The 22,830-nt window shown below is 38.8% G+C and overlaps 1 long non-coding RNA gene across 1 annotated transcript in view; it reads left to right on the top strand.

The window, feature by feature from the left end:
• Positions 1–19,857, top strand: part of LOC124154136 — a 628,788-nt gene extending 608,931 nt beyond the window's left edge. Inside the window, exon 5 of the long non-coding RNA XR_006863842.1 lies at positions 18,148–19,857. This is a non-coding gene — a long non-coding RNA (uncharacterized LOC124154136). The remainder of the gene's footprint in view (positions 1–18,147) is intronic.
• Positions 19,858–22,830: the final 2,973 nt, after the last annotated feature.

Below are 22,830 nucleotides of genomic sequence, written 5' to 3'. Positions count from 1 at the left end.
TATTGTTTCACTAAAAAGTTGATAAATTATATTAGTTACCTATATGAATCCTTTTCTTACATACGAAAGCTCAGTATTTATTTTCAAGCAACAGGTTGATGCTGACTGTAAACCAAGTGTAATTGGTTTTTGGTGAAGGTCATTATGATCGGTTAGATAGGAAAAATCATCAATTTTTGCGCAAATAGTTACCTAAATGAGTTTCCAAATATTGCAGAGTGAGAAATACATTTTTATGCTCATGTCATCTTTATTCGAAGAAGTTTACAAAAAAATAATCTCTTTCCCGAACATCTCCTTCGTCAATGGACTACCATAAGCTGTCTTCCGCATCAGTTACACTTTATCCTTGTGTTTTTAGTCTTGAATTTTATTTCATTAAAAGATATCCTTTCACACGTCCTTAATTTCCAGTCAAATTGAATAATTTCTTTAAAAATCGGCGATTTCTTAGGCAGCCTATTCATATGAAAATGTATTCCCATCTTCTCGAAATGATATTTCGAATTTTAACACCTAGAACATTCAGGTACGAGAATTTGAATTTAATCTCTATACAGAAGCAGTGGAATTGTTGGGAACGGCAATTTTCTATTTTTGAGTAAACAAATATGACTTAAAATGTTAGCTCACCCGATTCAACACAGATATTTTCCGTTTTTATCATGCACTAAGAGCATTATGATGTATCCAGTAGCCTATCGACGGGTTGGGAAATAAAAAGTAGCCCTTTTGAATTGGAATGACGGATTGAAAATTTCATCGCGAAGGTAAATACGTGTTTTCAGCCCCAGTTCCGAGTATTGACCATTGAAAAAAAACTCAACATAAAACACAAAATTCAACAAAATATTTTTTCCCAATCAAATTTATTAACTGCACTTCGAGGAAAATGGTTTTGATTTTCAATTCTGCGTCAATTGGTCCCGAAAGTGCATCGTAGCGGAATTCTTTCCTCCTCTATCCACTGGCTGTGCTGTAAAGCGTTCGTTTAACCGCAGCCGAATGTAAATATAATTCCATCCATAGAAACGCTTGACGCTTCCACGGCTGCATTTAGTAAAACCAGGTTTTCCCTGCGAATCTGATTTTGGGACAAACCCATATACGGCTGCGTTGTGCTGAATGTTGGCGGAAGGCAGTGTTGACCGAGCGAGAGGGGTTGACTGTGGTGGAATGAGGAGGGGAAGGGACAAGAGACGCTCTGGAAGAGTTAATGGAGTTTCTGGGACAATTTGCGCGTCGCATTTTTAAAAAAATCCACAAAATTCGGGGCGAGAATTTTGCCGATTTCAATCATCCGTCCTCGTTGCCTGGGTGACCGCCTCCCCCTGCCGGACGAGTTAATCTAGTAGGCTCCCGAAACCACTCTCATTGGCCAATGTGGCTGCGGGTGCTTCGTACTTTTTTATTCTACCATTGCATTTTATACTTTTTATTTTATCATAGCCTTTTATGCTTTTTTATTTTGCCATAAAATTTTATACATTTTTATTTTATCAAAGCTTTGAAAGTTAGCTTTATCACCTCACAAAGACCACGAGGTCAGATTCCGTAATATTGAAAGTTTACGTGTATATTATCAACAATTTGCAACAATTCATGTGCTTATTTAATTGTTTCTAATATGACTTAATTTAAATACACATTTTTACTAGCTCACTTGTATTTCTTTCCTCTGTTTGTTTTTTTAAATTATATTTAAAAATATCTATCAAAAGCTTACTCACCAGAATATATATTTACTCATCACAGCTAATTGTGCATCTACGTTTCGTGGAAAATTGTTTTAAAACAAACACTGAACGTATTGAGCCATCGTGTCCATTGCAACATAAAACAGGAGATTATTTAAATTGGCTATTCATTAATCAACTAGTTAACTCTTAATCAAGATCTAAGCCGGCCGAAATTTTTATTTGTGCTTAAGCTATTGTTCCACCGGGGAGACTTTTGAGCTAATATTCGAATAAAAATATTACGAGTAGTTTTTATTTTAAATATTACGAGGAAATTTGATGCTTTATGAATCTCTCCAGTCATGCAATGGATTTGCATGGATTTTTTAAAATAATATTTGGCGTTTTTCTGGTGGTAAAGTTCTCGCTTGTCAAACCTGAGGTCGCTGGTTCGATTCTCGCCCAGTTAGGTAGCCCTTATCCTAGAACATGGGTGTTTTTGATCTTTCATTTTTAATTGCTCAATATTCCCCGTCGTAAAAGGTCATACTTTTGCTGTTTTCGGGAAAAATGCATAATAAAATAAATATTAACTTTTGTTTGGCTTTGGCCAGGGTTTCTGCGGAATTTGCCGACAACTTTCGTTTTTTTCTTTTTCATTTTCGCTCCACCGAGGTGACATTGGCCGTGAGAATAATTTTTCCTGTGTCCATGCCATCCGCATCGGAAAAGGGCACTCCAGCTCAACTACCCATGTCAAATTTACTGCGTGGAAGGACTTCGGCCTCCCGGCCATGCAAAACGGGATGGTGCCCGTTAATTAGATCCGAATACCGGAAAGTCGCACAAGTCGTAAATTGGCAAGGAATTCGACAGTTTTAAGGTATGCTGGTTTTTGAGCAATTGACTCGCGAATGTCACCAGTTAAGTGTCATTGAAATGGAAAATTTAAAACTTTGTTTGACTGATAAATCGAATTTCTGTTGATGAATGAAATCTCTGTTGTTTTTTTTTTCCTTTTAAACTGAAAAACTTGCGTTGGACCGAATTAATGTAGGTACATGATTGCGCTCAGAGTAAATATTTCTATTTTTTCGTTATGTATTTATAAGTATTTTAGGATATCAGCGAAAATACCGAATGCACAATTATGGTATAAAATTAGCTTATAGGCTATAGGTTGTCTGATTGACTTTAAATGATGATGGAATTCAAATAATTCTATTCTATATGTATCTATTTATGCACTAAATATCATATTTAACGTACATGAAAATTACCTCATTATAAAAATTTTATTTTTGTGCCATCAAAGGAGTGAGAAATGTGTTGTAGAAGACAAAATATCCCAAAAAGGTTGCATTATCCAGTCGATTTTCTCCGATTCCTTTCAAGTTTGGTAAAAATTGAATGGCCAAATCGAATTAGCGATGAAATAAAAACTTTGGAGGTGTTCAGGCAATGAGCAATAAATGTGCCGGACATTCAAACTGGGAAATGCAAATAAAAAAGAGATAAACGCCATCAAACCTTATATATATTATCTTTTTTTAGTGTGCTCTGTGATTCTGCCCAACCTAGGGTTTTTTTACGTTATATATACAGTGGAACTTGGTTATAACGGCATCGGCTGTAACGTCAACTCGGGTTTAACGTCACATTTTATACAGACCAGCCAAAATTGAACATTTTATGTTGTACGAAAACCCGTTTATAGCGTCAACAAATATTGCGACGCTCGGGTATAGCGTCAAAGATTTTGCGGTTCTTAGGTTGCAAAAGTGGTAGTGTGATTGCATTATGTCCCAAAGCTCATAGAAACCATGTGTGGAAACATCAAAAGCAAAAACAGGCCACAAGATGGACGTTGAGCAGGTGACGGAATGCAACTCTTTTGTTTAATTGGTGTCTGGAGGGAGCGGGTGCTGTCCCGCATACCTGGGTCTTATCTCTTCCCAACCCTACATTTTACAAGGTCACTGACACAGGCCCACTGTATTGTATTGTTTGTTTCGTTAGTTACGGTAGATCATCAGTCACATCACTACCTACCTCCGTGTGAGCATCGCGTATGTTGACAGTGTGTTCGGGGGTCCCAGGGCGGGCCCCCGCAAAGGATACGCTCTCGAGGACCGGGAACCAAGTCAGAGACTTATACGCCCGAGCCTCTCGAGAGGGGGAGGACAGATAGGAACAAAGGATTAGAGGCATCGCCGCGATGAGAGCCCGACGACGCCTCCAGGGGAAGGACGGGGAAGGAAGGGAGGGGACGAGGAATCCTGCACCGTCACAAGGCGGGCAGGTCCTACCATCAGCGAAACCAAGCTTACGCAATTAATATGCTACCAATTTTAGTAGATTTTCCTATGAGGAAGAAAAATCTATCGATCAAATCGGTAGACGCGTATGTTGACAGTTGTTTTACACGTCGTTAGTTTTGTTTTGTTTGTGCAATGTTAAGTTGTGGTGTCACTCAGCTTTAAGGCTGCTTTTTTGTAACGCCACTCGGATATAACGTTAAAAATCTTCTGGTCCCTTTGATGACTTAATAACCAAGTTCCACTGTATATACATTCAACTTTTTCAAAAGTTTCCAAAATTTAATGCCCTGTAAATTTGTTATTAGATGTTGTAAACCTCAACAAATTGGATCATTTTTAATTCATTACTGGAGTCAATAAGTATGACAAATTTGATAGGATTCGAAGGGTCCAATTGAGTAGCACGTTGCAATCACATGCAATAACTCTATATATACATAACATAGCCCATAAAATTCGACATTATTTATTTATATAACTTAAAATCGCTGTTGTGCTTGGTAAACTGCACCTTACTATTTCAATTCTTCCGCTGCAGCCTGTTGATGATGGTATCTTCCTCCCCTTCGTCTATACATCTATATCTACATAATACCATGCAAGCCACCTCTAAGGTGTTCGGCAGGGGGTGACCAGTCACCAGCATGCAGCATGCAAGAGGACCGCCACATGCACACCGCAGCATGTATGAGCATCAGATTGCAAGCCCTTAATAACCATTAGTTTTCTTTGTCTTATGATTATCTTAATACATTTTAGGAGCTCAAACTAATTTATGAACAAATAACAATATTATATTATTTTAGAGAGAAAATAGAGCAAGTTAAATCTACAATTTGCTCCAAATATGGTGGTTTACATGTTTGATTATTGCATAGTTGATAGCAGTAACATGGACTGAAATTTAAGGAGAGATTACATTAAAGCCTTCCGTAGCATGCAATTTGGCATATATTTTTTTGCGTATTCCCTCAATTCCCATACATTCAGTGTTTAGTGACACAACAGAATATCTTTTTTCACAATCGACGTTCCATCTGCTTTAATTATGCATACAGGAGAGCAGCTGCCGAAATGCGGCAAAAACGCATGCACACCGATATACAACAGGTAACTCGGTGTCTCGCGCCAGAACGAATGGAAATGACCCAGATCGGTAGACCTGGCGCGGTTGGAAGCTTCTGCATTTTGGGCACGGAAGTTGCTAATGAAATCGTCGAAAAAAAAACCTGCCGAACAATGCCGATTCTATGGCGTGGAATCTCACTTCTGACTTTACTACATAGCTGTAGAATATCACCCCTGACGAGGGTAATCGAGAACTCGGCGCAAATACGGATGGCGGACATATTACTAGTTCCTCCGAAATCGTGTAACGGATGCCTGCATGTCGGAATTGGACCATTATTATTCTTGAATACAATGAGCTCCTCATTAACTCACGCAAGAGATTCATGACAATAATTCTTGTGTTGCCATTCTGCCTGAGGATACCCAACCATTTCATTTCCCAGGGTGCACCTCTAAGCCTACTTGATTAGTTAGGAAGGAACTCGAACATCGGAGCACTCTATTCATTGGCATTCATAGGTGTGTTTCGGATTTTTTAGCGTGGGTCCCGGGATTGTTCATGAGCGTCTCCCTGTACATTTAGTCTCTTGCATTAGTGTTTATGAAGGAAGTGTAATAATATGAAATGTATAGTATAATATATTGCATCTTCTTATATATAAAAATGAATCGCAAAATGTGTTGGTAAGCGCATAACTCAACAACGCCTGGACCAATTTGGCCAATTCTTTTTTTTTAATGTTCGTTGAAGTCCAAGGATGGTTCTTACGGCGAGAAAAAATCGAATAATTGCCGGGAAAACCCTAAAAACAGCCCTTTTCTTTTTCACATACAAACGTTTTCTAATCTAAAATTAAAGAAAGTCGAAAATCGTGTTAGTTAGAACACTTATAACTCGAGAACGGCTGCACCGATGTCAATGAGATTTGGTTCTTTGGATTCGTCTCAGGCGGGGTTAACATATAGGCCATTAAAAAAAGGATAATTTCACAAAAAAAATTCATCTCTTTCATATGGACATGCTTTTAGGAGTTATAGTAACACAACAATTGATAAGTCGGTCAAAACTACAAATAAAATAATTTGTTTTGTTTTTACCACTTCAATGACTGAATTTCGTAACAAAATAACATTTTAATTACTACATATATTCAAAATATTAATTAAATTGAAATTAAATTTAAAAAATTAATTCGAGCTAATTGTAAGCCCAGCCGTGGCCCAGCTCGAGTTGACACTTCACTACCGTGTTTGTAAACAAATCTCCAAGCAATTGTTGACAAACGGTAATGTCCGTGTTCCTGTCGACGAATCGAGTAGTTTTAACTCATTTCCTTGGAATTATTGCAAATTATTTTCAGCGGAAGGTGAGCTCATCAACAAAGCGTTCCAGAATATGATTGATCACCAAAAGAATCAAAGATATTTAGCGAGCAAGAACGAAGATGTGGATGACTAAAACGAGGTAAATTCAAATAGTTCGTACTCTGCATTGGTTCGAATCTTTTACATGTGTTACAAACGAAGACGAAATCACCAACTATCTATCTGAATATTTGAAGTCCTTGGACGTACCTGGCTTACCAAGGCACGATTCACAGAAAAAATGTAGTTTCTGTGTTCATGATCTTTCGAAGCACAAACCAACCATAACTATCCAACGGAACGTGTTTGGTGATTAAAAAAATTGGTTATGAATGTGATTCACGTAACTTTACTCAAAGGAATTTCAAAGGTGAGGAAGTCCTCATTCCGAAGATTCCATGATCTCAATTCATATGCCCTTATGAGCTTATACGTATTCAATTTCCAATTCATGTTACATTCGTGATAACGATTAAAAATCGCATGGTCAGTCTTTCAGTTTTTGTGTTGTTTGTGCTCATGTGCTAATGAAAACCCATGATTTTCTCATGGTCAATTTAACGTGCTATGTTCACGAGTCGATAAACCATCCTCTGTATTTCTTCCTTCACTTCAAGTGCGTAGCTAGGATAGGGGGTTTTGGGCGCAGCTAATACTACGGGTCTGTAGGGTATAGAAAACTCGCTAAGGTAAGCGGGAAGTGTGGGGGCACTTCCCCCAGACATTTTTTAAGATAAATGGTTCAAAATAGTGAGTTTTGCGGCTGTGTGAATAGTTAAATATGTTTTGTTTGTTAGTCATCCGTCCCCCTAATATTAATAACAAAATCTTTCATAAAAAAACTCTCTTAAGCTCTTGGGGGGGGGGGGGGGGGGTTTATCCCCAAAACCTCCCCTCGCTGCGTCACTGCTTTGCTTCGCTATATTTATTTAGCTTCATCCGCTTCATCTTGCGCCTGATAACAAAGCCAAAAGTGTTGTTTATCAGGAGGTGCTTGACGCAAGACATTAAACCCGAATGTGTAGGGCTCACCGTGGTGCGTTTACGCATGCAGTACGTTTACGCATTGCATTTTTTCCAAACAGAGATACTAAAACTGGCGCGCCTTAAGTCATTTAATGGGAATGCTGCTTCATAGGGGCTTTTCTTTCACGATTTTGAGCATCAGTTAAGCGTCAGTCTGGGGTTGTGTCAACCTGCCCCCTGAATGGGCCAAGTGTATGCAACAGACTTGGACCTAAAAACATTTTTTACCGCTAATAGCGCTAATAGCCAACAACTGAATGCGTATAATTTTTATTTCATGAACTGCTTCATTAAACCACAATGCCCAAAATTTCTTAAGCTAAAACGTAAGAAAATTTATTGAAAAAGATCCGCGTAAACGTGCTTCGATCCACCATGTGTAGATTCAAAAAAGAAAATATCTTTCTGACAAGCAATTTTGGTACTCATTTACGTAGTTTTATTGAATTTGTATCCTTATTTTATTATAATAAATTAAACTTGGTTAAAAACGATACAGCCGCTCTTGATTTATAACTGGTGTAAGTAAACTGTAAGTTCATTGATTGTTAGGCGGTACGAAGTTCGCCGGGTCAGCTAGTAATACATAAATGTGAAAAATTGAGGTTAATGTCTACTGTTTAAAAATCAAAAATATTTTGCCTATTTCTTAACTTAGTTTATTTTGCATTAAAAATTACCTATTATACTGGATTCTTTGGATTTCCTTGGCCACTTTTGCACCCCTTAGACATAGCGCGAGGTTGCCACGGCAACCAAGGCACCCGCTGTAGGCACGCCTGTATTGAGAGATAGTTTGCGGTATTTACTCAATTTAAGCTTGGAAAAACTTATTTATTTTAAAAAATATCTCACTTACATTAGCTACATGCTTACGGGGTCAAATACAGTAAAAAAAACTCGTAAAATAAAAAGTTAACATCTGACGTAAAACAACCTTTTCTTTTTTCTACAGTCATCTTCATTGCCTCGCTCTAGTGATATTCAACATTATTAATAGTAATATACAATGACTATAATTATGTCTCCAATAATTATCTAATGAGAATTTTCAAAGCACAATGTGGCATAATAAAAGTATAATTTTCAGAATCCTTCTCCGATAACTAAGAGTCTGTTTCATAAATTCTGCTTAATACATCAAAATATAATGTGCTTATATGATTGGGGTGGTAGGTACCTACAAGTAACCAAAGTTTTGAGAGAAAGACATTGGTTTTGACCAAACTTCCATATTGTTGATAATTTTTCATTTTATTACTGCAGCGGAATTAAAGTCTGATCTTATATTTTGGAATTGCTTTAGGAAGTTATATCTAAAATTCTATAAGAAAGAATTATAAATAACTGTAAATAAAACAAACTAAAGTATAAAAATACTTGACCTTCAATGAATCAATTTTCATTAAATGAACAGTGACATGTGACTTTGGAGATCACTCGATAGAAAAAATATTAACTGTGGCATGTGTTAAAATTAGCGTACAAATCAGCCATGGTTATCGTTTCCCATAATCATTATCCTATTTTTCTTATGAGTTGCCATAAGTTATGTGAGACATGAAGACGGCAGCAACTGAAGTGGAGAGCAAGTACAGTTGGCAAAGCTCTTTCTAAAGTAGTGGTATTATTAATGAGTATTTATTCCCGAATTTACATCCTGTATTTATAGGTTAACTAACCGTTTTTTGTGAGGAATAAGATGAAGAGATAATTCATAAACTAATTTCAATCAACCTTCGAACCGTTAGAAAAATACGAGTACCTTGCTTTTTCAAACGGTAATACAATGGAGATTTTACAAATTTTGTGAAGGAGTCCATACTTAAGACACTTGGACGATCTTGGAATCTGCTACAGCTACCAGCGAGGGCCCAGAAAACGAAAACTTCGCGTCTTGCAGCTCAGCTAGGAGTTAGCATGTTGTACAGTGGGCCGCAGAGGAATCGAGCTCCCAAGACAAGCCAAAATTCGTAACTAGTGCTAATCACTTCAAATTCTTCATCTTTCTTATGCAATTCTTTTGAAAGTAGTCGTGGCGGAAGCATCAAATGGCTTCGGAAGGAGAAGCGGTCTGGGGACAGTTGGGATTGAGAACACGCGGCATGACTCGCCCCGAAAAGTGGGAGTTGTATGGAAGTTATTTGACGCAGAACAAAGAAGTGATATCTGATTTGACGAAAGAAATGAAAAGTTTCTTCAGGAATTGGGAGTGACGAGCGTGAATTAAACAGGGAATTGATGGTTTTTGCTGCGTACATAAGTCATGATACGTAAGTACGACTTCCCTAAAATCCTTAGGCCAGTCGCGGTCGCACCAATTTTATAACTGATATTGATGAACACCGTCACCCGCTATCGAAGCAGTTAATAGCCTTCTGAGATCGTTCTGACCATTTTTCCCATAATATAGGCGAACGTAATGCTTAGATTTCGTTGACATTATTACTACACGACCCACTAAATACCAATTATGCCAATAGCAGTTGCTTAGGAAAATCTCGCGGTTTTCAATTCAAACTTTGCAATTATTTATATCGAAATCATTCATTGTAGTCGTCACGAAACGCGACTGAAGATGAGGAATATGACGTGTTTTGTTCTATCTCCAGGCGGTGAATAGTCAGAGGTGCACATGTGCTTTCGTAGCCCATTATACATCCGCAGAGCGTACATCTCGCTTCGCTATCTTTCGCTCGTAACTCCCGAACTCCTGAAGAAGCAGCGAGGTTTGAAGGAAGGAAGGAAGGGTTGCCGGGGAGTTGACGCCATAATCGCCTTCGCTCTCAATGAGCCACTGCTTCTCATTCAAGGGGGAGGGGTCTCCCTTTCAACTCCCCCACCCTACTCTCCGCATGTAATCTATTCCCCCTTACCCCTCAAACCCCTCCCCCTTTCGGTGGCAAAACTCTTAATTTCTCTCACCCCCCCCCCCCCACCCTCGATTCCCTTTCGAAATGAACCCTTCACCCTTTCTCCTCTCCTTCCGCCTGAATATTCATACAGCCCCCTGGGATTAACTTTCTTCAACTTCTCCACCCCAACCACCTCTTGCTTTTCCCACACCTTTGCTCCCTCTTGTGTTACCTTGCTCTCTCACTACCTCCGTAGCATTTTTACGAGATTGCTCTGAGATGCTTGGGGAGTGAGAGCCAAATAAAGAGATGTGCACCAAGGAGGTATTCTTTGGAGGAGGAATCTTAGCTTCAAGATAAGTATTTCTTCTCTCTTCTCCCTTCACTTGCGTTTTCGTGCAATTGGCCCTCTTGATTCCCGCATCGACGGCAGAGGGGAAAGATTACGCACTAAAGGAATTTTCTCTGGTGGAATAAAATCATACTTAACATGAAGAAATAAACCCGTCAACCAGTAATGTGAGGTCGAAAAATCATCACGATTGCCTCAAGTAAATAAGTTAATTGTTATACATATCATAAGTACCTATGACATATTTTTGTAGAATATATATTTTATATTCAAGAATTGTTCATTTTTTTAAGTCTATGCCTTAAGTCAGACTGAACAGATTAAGTATTGGAGTGAATGAAATATGACATATTTTTCCTGATTTAAAGCATGCTAAGTTTTTACAAACTCAATAATTTCCCTCGAAATTTCGCACCATGAAGTGGACCTAAATGCGCAATGATCATTACGCAATGGTTATGTGCTGTAGTTCTCCTTTTTCAATCGGCAAAGAGTAGTTTTATCTACCACCAAGAGGATAGTTATTACCTCACCACTCTCAGGAACATATTGTGACAGCTTGATTCTGTGTCGTTTCCCTCTTTTTCGTAATAATCTCTTGTAGATCAAAACCAGTAAAATACCCCAGGCTACTTGCATAACCTATATTTTTCGCTTTAAAACAAAAATGCTACGGTGCGTACTAATTTTCAATTGATCACAAAGTTATCAGCGGGTATTAGCAAGATTTCCAACCAATTACATCTCGCTTTCCAGTCATTTATCCTTCTCATTTAGCGCAGCTTCCTTGCCCCGCACTTAGTCGCTGTATTTTTGCGGGAAAAGGGATTCCTGTTAGAGTGGTAGGAAGGGAGGCCGAGCCAAATAAAGAGATGTGCGCTAAAGGGGAATTCCTTAGGGGAATACTTGCTTCGCGATATGCATTCCTTTCTCATTTTCCCTCCACGTATATTTTCCACCTATTGGTTCTTAGGTTGATGAGACAAAGGAATACGCAAGTATAGGAAAGGACTGCACTCGTGAAGAAAATATGTGTGGGGAATTTTTAATAATTTACCCCGTGTATATGCAACCACCTTCCTTGGCTGTGCAATTGAAACAACATTACCTGTGTCGCTTGTAACTAGAAATATCTATCTTACCATGGGCAATAAAGTATGAAATTTTCACAATGTAAAATTTATGCCAATTTATTGAATGCAAATTTCCTACATTTTTAATGATCACATATTCATGCATATATCTTCAGTGGGAGAGTTCGTATTTCGCCACTCTTCGTTCGTTTTTACAGGGCAAAAATAGTATCATTCCCGAGCTTTGCTGTCAACCGACTTTGGCTTCGTCCTCGTTCCTCCTTATCATTTATCTCTCCTATTCTTCCTCCGTAGCATTTTCGCGGGGCAAGGACTTTCCTGTGAATGAGTTGGAGGAAGTGGCAGCCAAATAAAGAGATATTCACCAAAGGAGTATTTCAAGGAGTGATTTACATCCGGATAAGCACTCCTTCCCTCTTCTCCATCCTAAGGCCTTCAGTATCTCACTCAAAGGCAAAGACGGGAACTCGCAGATCCGGAGGGATTGCGCTCAAAAGGAACTTCACCCGGACAGATGAAACGTATAACGTGGGGATTCAAACTCCCTTCCCACGATGCAATATTTAAAATGTAATATTTGAAAGTCCGCTAAATTATATATTTTCTAAGTAAAAAAAATAGTGTCCAAATCATTAAAAATTCAATGCAACTTAAATTAAAAACTTGATTTACTTTGTGTAGATACTTATGAATTGCTTTTTATTTTATGAGAGCCACGACGAATACAAATAATGGGCATATTTCTGTCCTTTATTTTTAGTTATTAGCAAATTAATACCCTCATGGAAGTGAAAACACGTTTCTTATTTGCGATGGTGTTAAATTTGATTTTTAAACGCTGCAAAAAGTGTTAATTTTAATAATAATGTGTGTATTATGTACGATATGCTTGATATCTAAGAATACGTTCTGAGGAAATTGCTTTGTTTTAACTATATCAGTGATAATGTTAAGTGGAGCGTTTATTTCAAATCGCACGGTATAGGCAGAGTTTCCTTCAGTCACCAACCTGCTACTTGACACGTGAAGCTCGACTCAATGTTGGAGACCGCCTTCCCGTTGGGATCAGTTACCTTCTGTCAGGGCACGGTCGGTATTCAAAGACAAATGCTAATAAGCCAGGGAGTTTGTTCAAAGCTTCGAAGTGATTAAAAGGCAGATCTGCAGTTTCCGTAATTTCTTACGCAGAGACTTTAGGCTCTCTTCCCTCTCTAAACGGACGTACCCAGTGGGAGGCAGCTAGGGGCAGCTGCCCTCAGGTAGAAGTCGATGAAAATTTAGCTCAAAACGAAAGTTTTGAACAAATTTACTTTCAATCCAAGAAAAAAGATATTAGTATTAATTATTAAATTGAAAAAAATTGAAATATTTTTTTGAGCAAATAATTATAAAAACTAATACAGCGCTGTTATGATTCAATCTAATATACGCGCTTAGAAGTTCTTGAAATGTTGGTTTCCTTAACCTTTTCTGTGTTACAACTTGACCACAGCTTGCCCCACTCCAGTTTTGATCCTCCCTTGCCTCACTAATCAAGTCGAATCTATCCCAAGTCAAACGTTTCCATCAGTGAAATTAAGGTGATTGGAAGGATGTGTTTACATTGTAACCAAAACTCCAGTAACTGGTTATAAAATCCCTTTGGTGAATCAATATCGGCGCGTAGGTACATCTTCAAACATGAGGAACAGAGCGGGTAAATGTTTGGCATATGAAAAGGGAGGGGATAGGAGGGATAAGAGAGCTCATGGAAAGCTGAATGCCCAACCTAGCGTCTCTGAGTAGAAATAGAATTCAAACAACTCCGCGTAGGGAGCGTTCAAATTTTATGTGAGCACATTTATGGCCATTTTTGACTACTTCAACTCCTATTGTAGGAAAAAATAAAATGCGTCGAATCACTCCACTCACCCCACTTTCTAACCCAATTTTTCTCGATTGTACATACTGGCTTCATGTGAAAAAAAAACCTGTTTTATCCTCTTCTTGAAGTGTTCCTTTGTCAAACTCACTTGAGTATCTCTGCATGCATAGCGATATTAAATAAATTCTTCGTTAAAACTTTCACGGGCGTTCGTCATGTTAGTTAAGAAAAAATCTTTTGGGGTACATCGCCATGTCATATTTTGAATGGCCCGAGCGTTTTCCGACCGATGCTGGTCACTTTTTCTGGGAAATCTTAGGAACCCTTGAAAAAGATTCCCTTGAAAAAGCGAACTGCATCGATCAAGAAACGTTGGCGCCACCCGGAAATTGAGGCGGCGTCATGGCCCACAAGTACTAACTAACATCAAATAAGTTCATTAGTATCTATTTAACAAATGATTACTAGTAAGCTTAGTGTTATTAATTGGGAGTTCTATGTTCCACTTAGTGCGCTTTACTCGATCATTTCTCCATAATTCAGTAAGGAGTAATACCCTCCTGCCTTATCTAAGTGATGCCATGATCCCACCCTCCCAGTTGTAAGTAAAAGCAGCTACCTCAAAACCCCCTTCTCCAGGGTTGCTTATGAAATAATTGATCGTCATCTTATCTTGGAACACGATTCTCAAGACAGAAGAGACACGGTCTCCTCTATACCTCACTGAGGTAAATAGCTGTAGGTATTCAAATTTGTCAAAGGCAGACGAATTTCAGAATTTTCAAAATTAAAACGTGAATATTAACCCACCAGTGCGACCATTCCATCAAAGGAAATCAATTATTTCTTATAAAAGATACTATTCCAGACTCAAAATCTACTACTACCTAGAACCGCAAGCTTTCGAAAGTACAGTGTTCAAATGTAGATAATCAAACAGGTGGATCGTGCTTGAAACTCCGACTTGATGAAAGGAGAGCGCTGCAGATACCGTGTCGCAGCATCTCTTGCACGGAGAGTCAAAGCTTTCCCTCTGAGAAATCAGGTTAGGCTGAGTCTTTAGTCCAGCATGCTACCTAGAAGTGAAACGAACTAAATTAGAAGATATGTTTCCAGTGCAGCAAAAACGTTCGCAACCAGTGAATTACTTCGTGTGTCTTCTACTAGTAAATCTCTTTACGTCTTTCTAGTTGATATTTTTTTCTCTTGTCGTCTTGCTAGCTTATTATATAGGAGCTAAGGATGCTGTTACGTTAACTTGGAAGCTCAAATTACTAATAAAATTGCTGAGATTACTTCAAATCAATCAAATTTTTCTCCTTCTGTCTTTCACCTGCACCTACTAAGGGGCTCTATTTCTTATCACAGAATTTATAGTTTTCTCATTCAGTAGGCACTTTTTTCTGAAGAGCTACTAATAAGACATTATTTTAATCCTTTATACCATTCTGTGCCTCATATAAGCTAAGGGTCCGAGAGATATTATTAAAAGAGTGCACGCTTTACTAATATACTGTACTGGGAAGACTGTAAGAGGAAAAAGTTTACCTTCTATTTCAAAAACTCGAGTGGTTTTAGAGTGACGAGACGTCTTTTCGTAAAAAAATTTAGATTAGCCCTAATGATTCCAATCTTCAAATAATTTATATTCGAATGTAATTTATCAGTATTTATGGTAAGTATGTATAGAGTAGTATCAGCTGTGACTTTTTAGGATCAACTTGTTCCGTGGTGATCCTGTTTCCTGAATCACTCGACTACATATATTGCTACTATTTAGATAAATATTCATTCTGGAGCATCTGTGTTTATCTTGCAAATAGTTAAAGTTTTATGTGATAGTACTGTGACTTTTACTAAAATTAACCATTTTCTAAATATTCACTACCTTATGTTAATTATTAAGAACGCCATTTTTATTTCCTAAAACATTTGTCTGGGTCAAGAGTCACCCATATGTTCGGCAAGAGGGTCATATTATCTAACTATAACTAGTTTGATGGCCAAATACATATTCAAGGGCCAAATGAAAAAAAATAAAACCATTACTATTTTTTCCATTATCCTTAGCAGTAAGCTTCGGCTGATCTTGACAGGGTACACGTAAATCTTCGTAGAGAATAAAAGAATTAACTTAGTAAGGTCTACTTATATCTATATTTTAAACATCAGGACCCACGTTTAATAACATAGTTACATCTTCAGATACAGATAATATGGTATCTGATAAGATGGCACCTGAAATTTAACTATATAATGAAACCCTATCGTGTTTTTTTAAATATATTTGTGAACCATACAAAAATTTTCTTTTACTTTCCACAATGGAAAGGATTTACAAAGTTAAGCCTGAAGTTATCAGTTATTTATTTTCGTAAAATCGTAAAATTTCGTAAATCTGTGTTTCCGTACATGATAACGTCCATACGAAACTGATGAATAGGTCTCTGGCCCGCGAGGTGTTGTTTGTATTCCTCTGGTTTACTTTAAGAAAGTATTTGACGAGAATACGCAAATATATTTTGGATAATTATTTTTTTTCCTCATCAACATTTGATAATCAAAAATTATCTTCCTCCATCTTCCTTCAATAAAAGTCTCCACATCCGGTCATAACTTTTCCATTCTTTTCATTACCAACGGTATTCTATTTGAAAGACCACTTGGGATAATTAATGTTTTAATTACTTCTGCACCGGTTCAAGTAGGAAAGGGAAATAGGCCGTTATCCCTCTGCCACGTCAACTTCATTATGAGGCTGATTCACGAGGAATACCGACGCAGAATAGACTCAGTGGAGGGAGAATCGTAACGACCCCTATACAAAGCTGCAGAAGGGTGAAATTGCATTAATAATTCCTGTCTCTTTTCTCCCGCGCTGTTCGTACGCCTGCCTAGCCTTTTTATCCTCCTCTATTCTCACCTCTACGGCTCCTATTTGATGTCTCTACCCAGAGTTTTTGGAGTGGTGTATAAATTTTTAGCCATTCTTAATCTAAGTATACCGGGACTAGCCACGGTGATAACTTTTACGGAGTCACCCGCAATGCACAAAATTGTGCTAAAAATCCACAGAAACAGAAAAACTGACTCCGATATTTATCCCTTCCGTAAAATATCTGTCAATTTATCGCTTCTGTTGGACCTGGAAATATAGTGAGGCTCCCGACATCATGTTTTTCGTATCGCTCTTAAAGATACCTATTCTCAATTGCTGAAGCAATTATTAGTAAGCATTATTGATTATTATTTATTGGGCATTAGCATCATTATTAATAAAAATGCTTTAATTCGGAGTGCGTGCATGGCAGTCCAGGCTAAGCTCTTTTTAGCGGCTCAGTATTATGTTTCATATGAGTTGCCTGAAACTAAACGTTACCCCAAAATTCAGCTGCTGATACCAATAAGTTCGCATTTTACTTGAAAATGACCTGACGGTGGAAACGAGTCGTGCACTATTAAAGAAATTGGTGGAATATTTTCCATCTCTCGTTTTCATTAAATCAGTATTCTGATAAATTGTGATTGAGCCAGTGGGTTAAACGCCATGGTTTCTGGATTTACTTAGTGAAAATACATAGTAAAGAATCAAAAAGGCATGGTGTTTTTTTCGCAGAATTTATTTCTTTATTTTTAGGATTTCTTTTTCACAGAATTAATTTTTAGGATGAAGATGTCGCATATGCAACGAAACCGGTCGACTTAAATAAATTATGTGAAAAAAGTACCATACCTTATTAATTCTTTCAATCCAATGGGTAGGTTAAGGGTCCTAAAAACTAGTCATTTCCTTAGAGGAACTTGGTTTCTAAGTGTGTATGGCACTCAGCTAATGATCGTAGTTATGGCGATCTTGTAATTTTTTGATTATACATATGGTTTTTTAGTGTCTTTCCAGAGAGGTATAACAGGACACATCATATTTTTACCTACAAATATACTTTTACATTCATAGGGCGTAATGAGACACAACAGTTACGTGGGAAATGGAGGGAATAGATGGAAAAGTCCCAGAGGAAGGTTAAGAGAGCACGTACCTTTTGCATCTAGGAGGGCACGGGGAAGAAGTCCCTCAGGGAGTTAAATACAATTAGCATGGGAGGGGGAGAAATTAAGAGCTACAGTGTAGTAATCATAAGGCTGCAATACTCTAACTTACATACCACTACCGCCCTCTGCGTAAGACTACTACTCTAGAATACTTTAAATGAAAGGTAGTTGAACATTTCCACAATTCTTTTATGCGTGAGACATGTTTCGGCTCAAATAGCCATCGTCTAGTGCAAGACTTTCTCCAGATGATGGATCTACCTTTGCTATGGCCGATGGATTTACAACTACCTTTCATGTCAATATGTCGCACCTCCGCTATAACACGCCTGAATCGGTTGAATGTAGTGTAGAATCCCTTTCGCTTCGTTTTTCTCCTCCTATATTTTTATACTCATCATCATTATTGTTATCTTTCCTGTTACAATATAATTTATAATTTTTTCTCTCTACTCATTATATCACCATAGATGAAGGAGTTGCATCCGTGGACCTCTTCGTTCCATTGAGCAACAGAGTCCGGGCTCCATTCTCAGCAAGGAGGAAGGCTTAAAGAAAACAAGAGAAGGTGGACCACCGCGGTGGATGGCAGCGAGCAGATGTGGATGACCTGGAAATGGTGCGGTCAATCCCCCGGAAGAGGGTGTCCCCCTTCACTCCGAAATAAGAGCCTCGCGAAAAAATAAGTGGGCGGCAGTCGAGATATTCATGCACGTAAGACCGGGAAATATGCATTAGGCTTCATTGTTTAACTGAGCCACGAATTTCTTCATCGCCTTCTTAGTTAACATTCTACTCTGGGCGGGACATCGTAGAAACCACAGGGGCCTGAAGTGAGCCACCGCCCCGATAAAATCGCCAGTCCATACTGAGGAGTCCTTGAGTGCGGTCGAGGGCTGCGAGGCGTAGGTCGACATGGATGGCTCGGGCCAAAGGGCGATGTTTATTTGACCTGAGACGGTGAGGGAGTGGCGGTTGCCTCTCTTACGCAATTCACCGGTTCCCCAATCGGACTTCCTTGGATTTCTTGAGCGGGCTGAGGCTTCTTTGGTGTTGTTCACCGGTGACGCAAACTCGTGGGTAAAGACTATCTTACCAGTTTCAAAAGCGCTCGCGACGCACAGTGAGTAGTTCTGCAAATAATTCTGCATGTAGGTCGTACCTCACCGTAAAAAAGAAGAGATTGTTCACGTTTTAATTTCTGAAACTCGATATCTTCCTCAATCAAAGTTTCCTGTGCTGCGGGATAGTTCTGCCAGAGCAAAATTTACCTAATTAGCTTTTTATTTGAAAAAATCGCTAATTTTCAAACCGCCCCCACTGACACTACCACGCTTTTGACCAATCTTAGTTTTAAAATGGGTTACGTTGCAAATTCTGCATCCCAAGCTTTTTTACCACTATAGTACTGCCGCAACTGTCTTCACTATAACACCAATTCCTGTACTATTTATGATCTCCACCATCCATAAACTTTCTACCCTCTAAGGGGCTTTTGTCCTCCCCTATTGTGCTTGAAGCAAAACTAAAAATCAAACAACTCACTCCGAAAATCATGAAGGACAATGTAAACTAGTCATTTAGACAAGTGCGCGAGTGAATTTAATTATTGGACTAGCGAATATAGTTCAATTCGCGGTTCACAGGGTTCTTATATTATTCCTGCGAGGGCGCGTTATTCTGGGGAAGGAAGCGACCTTTCCGAGTGTTTATTTGCCGAACTCGCTCCACTCTGAGTGAGGAGAAGGGGAGGAGGAGGACCTCGGGGAAGTGGTTGTTTACGTGTGTGGGAGTGAAGCGAAGAGGACCAACAAACATCGATTGGTAGTAGTAGTAGTATTAGTACTTATTGGGTGTGCTCGTGTTTTTCCCATCGAATTCTGCAAGAGTGTGAAGTGGGCGCGGACGGAATTTTGGGAGTGTTGTCCCATGTGCGCCACCAGGGTGACTTACTGGGCTCGAATTCGGGTGATTGCAGTGGTACATCTTTGACGCCACCCACAGTCACTCTTGGAACCGTCGAACCTGCGAGTGAGTGTGGCCAAGTGAATAAAATCAAAAGTGAAGGAACAGCAAGGGAATTGTGAGAGGGTAATGCGTGTGTAGCGGTGCTGGAGAAGACATCGACAGCCGACATGTGATAGGACCTGCTCCGGAGAGACCGGCACGCAGCACTAAGAGGGTGATTCCTGATGGTAAGTCTTACTTTTCCCCATCACTACCTTAAGATTTCACATATGGAGTGTCCGAAATTCAGTTCTCAGAATTCGAACGAACTTGGTTGACTTGCGGTCCATCGGATGCTGACCACGAATCGCCCCTCACACGGAGTTTTGAAACCAATATTTTTGACAAAAAAGGTATGTGTACATAATTTCAGCTTTAATAAATTTCCCTCCAATAAATTCTCATTACTGTCATCGATTGACCACAGGCTACGGTACCATTTGTCTGTGTTGTGGTCCCGCGTTCGAGTCTCGATCGCGGAATAATATTTCATGCAAAATTTTTCCATTATTTTTATAGCAATAGCAATAGTGCAAATGTTTTGGATTTTATAGCAAACTTTTCCATTTTAGGTTACATTGCAGCGCACTTTCTATTAAATTAACGATTTTGACATTTTCTTTAGAACTATTTTACCTCTGTATCGTAATGACATAACCAATTGTGAGATTCATATATACTTGATTTCTTTTTGCTGTAAAAATTAAATCTTATAGCTACAAAAATGTCATATTACAACAATGATTCGTATGTGGTGAAATAGCACGCAGCAGGAACTCGAATCCGCCACCACGAGATATTTTTACGAATTTTTACGGGGTAAATACGTGCGTATTTTTACGTACGTATTTACCCCGACACCACTTATCTATAAGTGTAGGGAAGAGTTTATTTTTCCCAGGAAATATTTTGGTTGAATTAAATCTAGGGCTCCAATGGAAGAAGTATTAGATTTCAATAAGACGGTTACAGTAAGAAGTATCAGTATTCTATTGGTTTAAAAACTGCGTTTTACGTTTTAATATTGTCTTTTTTTCATTTATATGTCAAGAACTCCTTATTCGTAAGTCACATGGTTTTAATGTTGGTGTCAACTTCAGTTGATCTGCAGTTGAGGGTTCTTGTTATCACGTGTTCAGTTTCTTCTCCCCTTTTGCGAGCCATTAAATGCGCATTTATATCATCGCATTAAATTAAGTTAATCCTCCAGGATTTTCCCCATATCCTCCTTGTTTACGCTTTCCCTTGAGATCCCTTTTTAACGAAAACCACCATCTCTCCGTATATTATTATGAGCTGGTAATGATCTCTGCTACTTACCCTTGAACTAAATCGTCGTTAATGGCACATATTTTTCTCTCTTTTTATTGCATTATTTCACTCTCCTGATAAATACTCGCTTCTTTCCTTTCTGTTACCATAATTTTGGCATCTCTCTCACACGACTGGTAGAATCATATTTACTATCATCGAAGTTAATTCTTTACCATTAGAGAAGGTTCAAGTATTGTGTAAACACTCCATTTGGAGGAGGTAACGGATTCGCTTACTTGTGGGGTTCAGCAAATACTTTTTTGCATACAAGGGTAGTAGAGGTCAAAAAAGGTTTATAATGAGGTTACGTCATACTTGAACGCTCCCTCATATTTCTAGAAGTTAACTAACAGTTAGAACTCGCTCACTACTAGGGAATGCCTTATTTGTCTTTGAATCGGAGCTGATATTACGAAATCGTTTTCCACAATATTCTGAGCACATAGTAAGAAAGGTAAGTAGGTAAAGGTGAATTTAAATTGGTTCTAAGTATACATACTAAAGAAAAAATTTACAGAAAATGGATAAAAATTCGCATTTTTTCAAATGGATAAAAAAAATGCCACAAAAAATCATTTATGCCATTAGACTACATAGCATATCGCTGATTCCGTGAAAATGATCGAGTGTTACTCTGTTGAATCATGAGGACAAAGTCACGTTCATTCATTCAACGAAGTGATAAAGCTGGAAGAAGCGGCATGCTGTCGAAGATAAATTCCGTCGCTTCATATCTGCAGTTAGGCTATACGGCTCGAGAGTTGAGGGTCTCTCTTGGGTGAGAACAACGACGTAATGTGACCCGATGCGATTTGGGAAGTGCGGCTGACTGATGAAGGAGGAGAATGATGAATCAGAGGTGGGTGAGGGGGGGATGGATTGAACGAATCAGAGGGAAAGGAAGGAGTGGTTGAGGTATGAGCGCGTTAAGGTGCTGTACCGTGAAATAGGCTGCACTCCGGCGCTCTGCGAAATTGATGCGAAGCCTTCTGCGTGAACGTAGGGTGGCTTGAAAACATGAGAGAAAGTGGTGGGAGACGGAGGATGAATTGGTTTTCATCTGATTACCAACCTGAAACCAACCACAGGGGTGTGCGGCAGATTCACGAAAAGAAGAAAGGCAATTTTGTACGATATTTTTACACGGATGTGGAATTCATAGAATATGTGCTTGAATAATCTAATCTGTTTGTGTCGTGACAACGCAATGCGATATGTGGAAACTTATCATTGGACCATTTCTTGAGTCAATATCTCTTACTTGGATGCTTAAACTCGAAGATCACTCTCTCCCGTCAAAAGCCTCCCCCTTCCGTGGCGGCGGGATAAGTCCTCGCCTGCCTAACATCAGGTCGCATCATCCTCAGGGCTGAAAATCATTCACAGCCCTGAGGATGATGACCGAGTCGGACATCGAAACGTCGGCAGATATGGAGTTCCTGACCCGGTGGCGATCCCGAGAACTCTTCACTCAGTCCATTCGCCTGGATAGCAGAAAATCTTTCTAGACATGAGAGCTTCCACTTAATGGAGTAGAAGAATATAGAAATTTGTCCTGTGTGACCCCTCATATTCGGTGAATCATTACTTTTTAGTACAACAAAAAGTCTTGAAGTCCACACAGCGCCATTGCCTAGGCTGGATAATTTTGAGGTCTTATTGAATATATAGTGGATGTATACATACATATTGATGAGGATACTATGATTTAAAAGGGAGAGATATATAAAATCTAATTCATGCGTCAAAATAATATAATAAACCCACTTTTATTGGTAGCACTAGGTTTTATTACATGTGATCCAGTTTTGACTTGGGATTTAATCATCATT

Source organism: Ischnura elegans, chromosome 2 (genome assembly GCF_921293095.1).
Source record: "Ischnura elegans chromosome 2, ioIscEleg1.1, whole genome shotgun sequence".
NCBI lineage: Eukaryota > Metazoa > Arthropoda > Insecta > Odonata > Coenagrionidae > Ischnura > Ischnura elegans.
The sequence above is the reverse complement of the archived record's forward strand: the minus strand, read 5'-3'. Positions and strand labels throughout refer to the sequence as shown.